General features: G+C 33.2%; 1 long non-coding RNA gene across 1 annotated transcript; it reads right to left on the bottom strand.

The window, feature by feature from the left end:
* Window positions 1–6,701: 6,701 nt before the first annotated feature.
* Window positions 6,702–7,514, bottom strand: LOC127832158 (uncharacterized). Its single transcript, XR_008026716.1, has 2 exons — window positions 7,107–7,514; window positions 6,702–6,804 (listed from the first exon to the last, which is right to left on the bottom strand). It is a non-coding gene; the product is annotated as an uncharacterized LOC127832158 (long non-coding RNA).
* Window positions 7,515–9,631: the final 2,117 nt, after the last annotated feature.

The following is a 9,631-nucleotide window of genomic DNA, read 5'->3' as shown; positions in this document are numbered from 1 at the left end:
TTAAGTCGAATTCATTTAATTTTTACATGATCTGTGTAATTTTTTTATAAATAATTTCATTTGTGACAATTCTCATCCCCAAAATTAATATATAATGCACAAGACTGGCAAAAGAACTAATTATAATAATATATTAATTTCTTAAATATCCACATTTAGGGATTCGTATTGCATCAATATGTTAAGAAATACCATTATGGACATACGAATATTGCTATATATTTATTTTAATCGCCACATACACAGATGAGAGAGAATATTGGTATTGGGATCGATATACTTGAGACAGCTTTTTAAATATAAGTCCAGAAACGGGACGCTATAACGGACATGTAGCCACCCCAACGTGTGCTGTTAAACTTAATAAATGTTCTAATAATCATTCCATCAATCAACATCATGCGTATACATGTACATGCTGAAAGTCTTATTGTGATTTACGAGACATCTGTGGTCATTCTACATTTTATTAATGTGCACCATATACATTTTTAATCATCTGGGAGCCGTTTCTGGTACAATGCGTAACCTTACGGACGAAAATGTACGTACGTATAAAGTTACGTACGCTTTTCTGAATGCGTAAGTGCGTTTCTATTAACCGAACGTAGCGTAAAACCAAGTTGCTATGTTTGAATAATCTCTAAACAAAAGTCTGGTGATTGCGCGGACCTTAAAGAGAACATTTGAAGAAATTCATAAAGTAGATTTAATTTGCTTTCTCTAACAAACTTTCGGTAGACTAAATATTTATACATTTATCCTTAAGAAGTACCTTATAAAGAGCAAAGTTCTTTCTCTTGTTTGCGAAATTGCGATGAAACAAGGGATCAACTGTAAAAAAGTTCAATCTCTTGATTCTTTTAAAATTAAGTGTGGCCATTCTTTGTTGTGCTGGATATGCTCTTTGTTAAAACAGAAGAGATGATTCTTACTGAAGCAAATCTTTTACGAAGGTTAGTCAGATATATTTCAAACTGGAATTGCTTGGGCAAACTGGAAAAAATGGATGGATAATACTGAGAAGACATGCATGTGTATTGTAGCTTACACATCTGAATTTACAGAAACATAATCAAGGAGTTTCCTGACAGGAATTCAATTTACTGGAAGGGTATCTTTGATTATGTTTAGTGCGTCACTGAATTACAAATGGAATGTCCTATAATGAGAAGAACATCAGCAATGGCCTCAGTAAAGAAGGTAGTATTTTTTTAAATTTCATTTACTGATCAATGATAATGTACAGTAGTACAGTATGGTTTTAGAAGAATTAACAAACTCTGTAGCTTGTATTCACTTGTCGCACTTCTAGATAATTTTATAACAATCAACATCATGTTTTTACCATGTTTATATTTATACTTGTGTGCAAAATATTTTAAAAAACAACAACAGGAGCCGTATTCACCAATGTACGTAAGTCTCAAGTCTGAGTCAAAGTCTGAGTTTGAGTTTAAGTTAGAGTTTATTTTTGGTGAATACGGCTCCTGATTTTTACTCATAAATTCATTTAAAATGATAATCTTTTTTTCTGTGATAAATTAACATTGTCCATGAATGCTTCTATTAATTTGAGACAATAGGTATTTGCAATTATCATAAAGTATGCTTCTTCACATATATAATTATATTATATTTTTTGTTCAATATTTAAAAAAAATGCATGGATTGGTAAAATATATGTCAGGTTATGTACCAGCTGTGATTAGTTCTAAATACAAAATTTGAGAAATTGGGATCCATCCTGGGTCATTGGTATGGGGTAATTGGTATGACAAGCGGGCACTTGTGTAAACCTGAATCACTTTACATGCTTTACCAACACAATGACTGAAATATTTGTGAAAAAATTCAGTCACTCATAATATACTTAAACATAATGCCATTCACTAATGGAAATTAATGCATCAATTTAAATTCATGGAAAAGTTTTACACATCTGGCTAAATGTACATATGAACAAAACACAGGGAGAAAGCAAACCATTTTTAAATGTTCCTATTTTTATGAAGTTAAATTTTACTGGTTGAATCATGTCAGAATGACACAATTTATTCTTGCAAGTTCCTAATAATTATGCTATTAAAAATATGTGTCCATATACTTGATATTAAATTTCTATTACATTTAAAATAATCAGTAAAAATTGTGCTATGGAAATGTTTTTTCATGTGTTTGGGAAAGATACATAATTATGAGAATATGTTAAATCTGTTGGTTTTTTCAGTTCAATTTTTTTTTCAATTTATTTTTGAACACATACACTGATACCATATATGTCCGCAAAAAGCTTTATTTAGTGCAAAACAAACAACTTCTTTTGAATTTATTTTGTCTTATAAGTTATGTTTTTGACAAATAACTTAATGTGAATATTATGCATAACTATGGTGTTAAAAGTGAAGAAACAAAAATGGTATTATTTAAATTATTTGATTGCAATGGTAGTAAATGCTCTTCACAACACAAACATTGTCTATTTTATGTTTCTTATTTATTTGTACAAGTTAATGGATTTAAAACATTAAATAAATACATTTACTTATAATAATAAAGACAGTATACCTTATTCTAATATTTCCCAACAAAAAATGGTATAAAATAACTGAATGTAAAAAATGAGAAAATTCGCAGCATTGCTTTGTGATAAAATAAAGTCGGTTTTGCAATGTTTACAGCATTATTATAGAACTTTAAATGGTATAAATGGACATTACAGTATGTACAAAAACACAGTATAGAGTTTAAAGAAATGTGTTCAAAGATATTGGAAAAACAATTGATTGTTGATAGTTTTCTGTCAATCTGTGTGACCACCTATAAAGAAAAAAGGTTCTAAATAACTTCTTATGACATAACAATTTTATTTGAACATATAAATCAAACAGCATTTAATGTGTCCATATGAAAACTAATAAATAATCTTAAAATTAGTAATTAAATATTTCAGACAGTAAAGATTAGCAATGACCTTAGTTAAAATTTGACACTTCTTCTTCATAGCAACTGCGTTTAAAATAATAAAATTAAAGATTTTGAATGTTGATGATACCATATATAAAACAAAATGAAATGATTTTGTATTGTTCCCATGGTTTGTGTTCTAAAATTTCTTTGTAAAAAACTTAAAAACTCAGAAAAAATGATTGTAAAGCATACAGCAACAACAACGTTTTGCCATCAATATGATATTAATATGATTGATTACCGATGAAATCTGATAATAAACAAGAGCACCGCATATCTGGTGCCACGCTGGGCTGTGAAAGCTTGTCAGAATTTTATATTTTTGTAGAGGTCACAGTGACATTGACCTATAACCTAGTGACCCAAAAAGGCTGTGGCGTTTAGAACTCATCAAAGTGCATCTACATATGAAGTTTCAAAGTTGAAGGTGGAAGCACTTTGATTTTAGAGCCAAATGTTAAGGTTTTTACACATTGCCTACAGCGGACTGGCGGACGTTGGACAACTAGCTGGCTATGACAATAGCTCGGGTTTTCTCTCTCCGAAAACAGCCTCGCTAAAAATACAACTCTGAGCATCTTACAATTGTTACTTACCAAAAACAAATCTCATTGGTTTAAAAGTCATAGTATTTGACAGTTTTTGTATAAAATGACATATTTGGTACATTTCAATACATGTTTTCAGTAAATTTACTTCAACAGTGAAAACTTTTCAAACCTACTTTAAAATTAGCCATTATTAATATTCAGATAACTTAAGTTTTAGTTGTTACAATAACCATTGCGCAAAGTTAGCCAAGTGTGTGAGCCTTGACCTTTACTTCCAGTTAATAATTGCAGCGCTTAAACAACTGAAGCTTGATTGGTCATTGTTGGCCCCGTACTACTTAAAAGTACCCGGGGTACAGAGTTTTATTCCTGCCTAAAATCTGATGTCATCAAACGCACTTCCGAATACGAAACAAAATCCTCTTTGAACAAAACCTAATTCAATATGCTTTTTTGAGTACGAGTTTCGATAATATCATCGTGGAGGCCATTTCACAGAATGTAAACAACAACATTATTAATTTGAAAATAGAGCCAACAACAGCAAATTTAGCCTAAGTATTCCTGGATATGTTTAAGTATATTTTCTGTACCCAGGGTATATTGTAGCATACATAAGAGTACCCAGGGAACTTTCAAGTAGTACCAGAGCTGACAAAGACCAATCTAACTCAACTGAGCTAACATGTCGACAGGTTGTATCTCACAGTCTCCACAGTATATTTTATTTTACGCAGTTTTGACAAAATGATATATGCATGATATTATTTCCAAAGAAATGGATTTTGATGCAGAACTTCTGCTTAAACTGTAAATGTGCAAAATTCAACAATACAGTGACAACCGTATACACATTTATAAGAAGCGCTGTTGACCTATCAATTAAAATTGTATACGGTAATCTACGTTTTTGTAAATAGTTGCATTTATATTATACTGCTGTGTCAATAAATGACAATTATACAGTAATCTGTGCTAAAATTAATTGCATTAATATTAGCACAGACTACTGTATAATTGTCATTCATTGACACAGCAGTATAGAATAAATGCAACTATTTACAAAAACGTAGATTATACAATTCTAATACATAATTCTTACAGAAAAAGTATACTTTTACCCATGTTAACAATGAATCAATTCTATCACTCAGCAAACGTCACATTCGTTGAGTTCAACTTGGCGTCTTGTGATGAATAAAGCCTTGTTCAAAACGAAAGTTGAATGAATTGTTTAAAAGGAAAATCGAACAAATCATAACAACAATCGATTCGAACATGTAAAATTTCCTCTTTTAGCAAAACTCCATTCCATAATCGTACACAATAGATCCTGCACAATCAACGCAGGATTTCCGTTTCAGTATCTTCACATGCCCTACCCACAGGCAGCAGTATCATAAAAAAAATAAAAAAAAAATTGCCCCCCCCCCGGACTATACCAACCCCCCCCCCCCCCCCGTGCTTACCCCAGGGTTTCCAGATTGTTAAATGTACACATATTGTGTATGTTTTAACTTTCCAACAACGAATATTGACAAAAAATAACAGTTTAAAAAAATACCCCTCTTATAGGTATTATATATACACAAGGTATGAAACGCACTATATGCCTATTGCTGAAAGATTGTGGAACACTGGACGTGACCTTTTTCATCGAAAACAAACATGTTCCCATGCAGTTGCCGACAAAATGCAACTGGATTCGTTAAAAGACAGTTAAAGCAACTTGATTACACAACTAACCGATCTCCTGCTCGGCTAATAACTTTAATATTATCTTTAATATACTACTTTAATATATTTTAATATTATTACCCCTGGGGTAAGCTCGGGGGGGGGGGTATGGTCCGGGGGGGGGGATTTTTTATGATACTGCTGCCTGTGGCCCTACCAAGATCTTAATATAGATACAGGTTTAAATTAACTAAAATGATGTTGCGCTCGTAGATTTCATAGTCTACGTTCGGTCAGGGACCTATACAAACTGTGTTTGTATATGTCCCTGGTTCGGTTCTCCGAAATATCGGTGCATACGCCGCCATATTTACGCTAAATTACTGAGTTACGTGAGCCTTTGAGCACACGTAACTTTACGTGCAAAAATACGGTAAACGTAACTTTACGAAGTTTATAGAAACGCTACTAACTGAACGTTTTGCACTTAAGCATGATTTTTGAACGTACGTAGTTTTAAGAAACGGTCCCCTGGAGAATTTTCTAATGCTATGGGCTGTGGCGTGTATGGGTATACATACATGCAAAAGAGCGCTGGCGAAACAATTATTTGATAATAGGAGCTATCTAATTTACGGCCGCGATACGACTGTTATACTGTTAAAAACGGCGAACTGTTAAAACGGCGAAAAATCTAAGTAAAAAAATCTTACAAAGGCACTTTCTGCACATGATGCAGATTAAACTTCTAATACATGCATATTTGAATCTAAATGCCAGTGAAAAATATTAAATATTTGTGCCATCAATTGTCTCTTTTTTCTTTATATTATTAACCTCAATTATGGTTATAAGTAATCGCTCGTTTGTTTTCGTGCATTGCCGTAATGGATGATCTTAAAACGCAAGTAAAGATATAGTGTCATGAACCTGCTTTGCTTTACATGCGTTGCGGCAATTTTTATTTTAAAATTTATAGTTGTTCAACACTTATGATAAGACTGGCTATAAATAGTAGTATAAATAGTTCCAGACTTTATACAATGCGGTCTTTTATATATGGCAAGGAACCAATACTTCTCCAACTGTGGTTAATGACATAATGTTGTTATTTAGTTACTTTCTAGTAAGTATCTGATCAAATTGAAATAATCACGATTTGCTAAAAATGACGTACTGTGTGAAAAAGGGGTTTAAAGGGGCCTTTTCACAGATTTTGGCATATTTTGAAGTTTGTAATTAAATGCTTTATATTGATAAATGTAAACATTGGATCTTAAAAGCTCTAGTAAAAAATCAAGAATAAAATAAAACAAGAGCGCCGCATGACGGAGCAATATACGCCCGATTCGTGTGCCATTGGAGATGATACACTGATGATTGATGTATTTGTTTTGGAAATAAGCAAAAAAAACAACAACTAGAGCTTTGTCACTGAATGTGACTTATACCCCCATACCACTTTGACGCAGGATAAAAAGTTGTTTAAAAGTTTCGGATGAATACAATTTGAATTAGAGTCCGGACAAAGTGGCGCCGTTGAAAATGCACTAATTGACCCTATGACCTAGTTCTTGACCCGACATGACCCATATTCGAACTTGACCTAGATATCAACTAGATGCAACTACTGACCAAGTTTGGTAAAGATCGGATGAATACAATTTGAATAAGAGTCCGGACAAAGTGGCGCTGTTGAAAATGGACTAATTGACCCTATGACCTAGTTTTTTACCTGGCATGACCCATATTCGAACTTGGCCTAGATATCAACTAGATGCAACTACTGACCAAGTTTGGTGAAGATAAGATTTATACAATTTGAATTAGAGTCCGGACAAAGTAAAATGCACTAATTGACCCTTTGACCTAGTTTTTGACCCAGCATGACCCATATTCGGACTTGACCTAGATATCAACTAGATGCAACTACTGACCAAGTTTGGTGAAGATCGGATGAATACAATTTGAATAAGAGTCCGGACAAAGTGGCGCCGTTGAAAATGCACTAATTGACCCTATGACCTAGTTTTTGACCCGGCATGACCCATATTCGAACTTGGCCTATATATCAACTAGATGCAACTGCTGACCAAGTTTGGTGAAGATCGGATGAATACAATTTGAAATAGAGTCCGGACAAAGTGGCCCCTTTGAAAATGCACTTATTGACCCTATGACCTAGTTTTTGACCCGGCATGACCCATATTCGAACTTGGCCTAGATATCAACTAGATGCAACTGCTGACCAAGTTTGGTGAAGATCGGATGAATACAATTTGAATTAGAGTCCGGACAAAGTGATGCCTTCCGCCCGCCGCCCGCCGCCCGCCCGCCGCCCGCCCGCCCGCCAAGGGGTTTCACATAATACGTCCCGTATTTTATACGGGCGTATAAAAAGGAAAAAAAAGTAGCCGGTACCAGGGCTCGAACCAGTGACCCCCATAGTCCTAGAGTAAGTCTGAAGAAAAAACGCATTAACCCTCTCGGCTATTACGCCGGGTATACACAGTTTAAGTATTTTTTACATTATACAAGAAATCTTCGTAGTTTCGTAAATTTAAACGACAACAACAGAACTCTCCAAATTATTCAATCGTTTCGCGTTGCAACGCTTTATAATTTTTAGGTTTTCAAATCGTCAAAACATACATATAATGGCTATATTGGACTATGGTAAATGTTCAGTAATACTGCTTCCTCACAAATATCATAACTAAAACTAAAATTTGCGAATCTGAAACAACTTTTTTCAATTTTGTCAATTTACCAAACCGTGAAAAGTTCCCTTTAAGGTTCATGTAGAGGCTTCATTTTGAAAAATGTGGGACCCCTAGCATTGAACTCAAATTTGCCACATTGAAAATGTATACATATATGCTTTAAAGGATGTTTTTCCTTCAAAAAGCTACCAATTTTGTACATCAACGTATCATAACATCCACAAAATCAATCAAAATACAAAGCGATTTTAACACTAAAATATACATTATTTTCAAAAATCTGAATCATGTTTATTCCACGTATTTCGGCGGAAAATTATATAACTAGTGAATAATATCGACATTGACGAGGGCAAGTTACGCTTAAATAGTAAAAAAAAGTTTACATATCTAGAAATATCAAAACTCGAACACATGTAATTTCATCACCATGGGGGCAGCCATTTTTAAATTAATAAAATAGAAAGAAACATGCTAAAAACTCACTCATCGCCTAATTGACATTCCAAACGGTTGACGATGGCAAATGCATTGGATTGTAATCTTTCCGTTGATGTTTGCAAACTGCACGATAAGACCTCATAAACACTCAAAAGAATAACTATGTAAGAAGCATTTCACCAATGTTTACAGTCGTTGTCGAATCACATGTACTTTATTATTGCGCATAAAATAGTACGCTTACAGACTGACAGAAAGATCGATACGTAACTCCGTTCAATTCATCACGGTATACTATTCTATTGTTAATATATAATTATACATCGCTTTAACAATCTAAAAGTAGAAATAATTCTTTTAAACGGAGTTTTTAATAACGAAAGTGAAAACAACGGAAGTTGGATGGATATTCTGTGAGATGCACTTCGGCTCTAGAAAAACAATACAAATAAACTAAAAAAGACGTGTGGGGGACAATTTTCAGCTGGAAAATATTTGAAATAGGGTAAGTGATGATATCTCTACGTGGTCATTTCTGTTATTTAGTGCGATCTCTTGCTGATTAATGTTAATAGTTGTTTTACTAGTTGCCACCCAACTGTCAAAATAAGTATGTGTTATCTCAGGTATGTGTATACACATACCCGGTTTTTCTCACCACTGCACGTGGTTTCGACCGATTTGTTTTGCACTTTTTTCTACGGATCACAGCGATGGCCACGCTTTCAAAATGGGTAGAAGGAATCGAAATATAAAAGCAATCGTTTTGTCAATTTCTTTATATTCCTTTACAATTTTATATGCCGTCTGCAATCTATTTCAATTTCAGATGGTTTAAAATTTGCAATTTGGTTGAGAGGTAAATAACAAAATTGTTAAGCCTTTAAAATAGAATTGTGACTCTTATTATCCACCATACCTGGATTTTAAAAAAGTAGTTATGTTTTAGTTATTTTTAGAACTTTGTTTAGGATATTTATCCAAAAAAGGCAGTTGAATAAAAACTCATTTGTTGTTTTATGACAATAATTTTCTGTGAAATGTTGCTAACATGACCTTGTATATGTATATAGCTTTGTATTTATTCAACTTAAGAAAGTGCATATCCTTCCTAACTTTAGATTGAGATTTTGTAAATTAGTGTAAAAAGGTATTGGTTTTAAACCAAAATATGAATAAAGCACACAAATATTGAATGTCAAAATGTGTTTATGTTATTCTATCCGTCTTTAGCTTTAAAATGCTATATAGTTTGACCATATTGTACCA

This window comes from Dreissena polymorpha, chromosome 5, assembly GCF_020536995.1.
Source record: "Dreissena polymorpha isolate Duluth1 chromosome 5, UMN_Dpol_1.0, whole genome shotgun sequence".
Lineage (NCBI taxonomy): Eukaryota > Metazoa > Mollusca > Bivalvia > Myida > Dreissenidae > Dreissena > Dreissena polymorpha.
The sequence above is the reverse complement of the archived record's forward strand: the minus strand, read 5'-3'. Positions and strand labels throughout refer to the sequence as shown.